Genomic DNA, 305 nt, shown 5'->3' with positions numbered 1-305 from the left:
GGTGGTAAGGTGAGGAGAAGACGCTGAGACCCAAGATGTGGGTGAAATAATGGTTTTAATAAAGACGACTCGACAGTCCAGAACTGGCAGCATGGCAGAGTTAGCAACAGCTAATACCGGTAGCAACAGAGAAACGGACTAACATGCGAGCTAACACAATCCAGGACTAGGCAGTTCCACTGGAGAGTGTGGCAGGACCAACAGGCGTGGCAGCAAATCACAAACTTAGACAAGGATCCGACAAGGAACACAGACAACAGGTGAGACTAAATACACTGGGAGGGTAATCACAGGAACGAGACACA

The sequence above is a fragment of the Poecilia latipinna genome, unplaced genomic scaffold, assembly GCF_001443285.1.
Source record: "Poecilia latipinna isolate Pla-1442-1.1 unplaced genomic scaffold, P_latipinna-1.0 Scaffold5170, whole genome shotgun sequence".
Lineage (NCBI taxonomy): Eukaryota > Metazoa > Chordata > Actinopteri > Cyprinodontiformes > Poeciliidae > Poecilia > Poecilia latipinna.
This window is presented reverse-complemented; position numbering follows the sequence as displayed.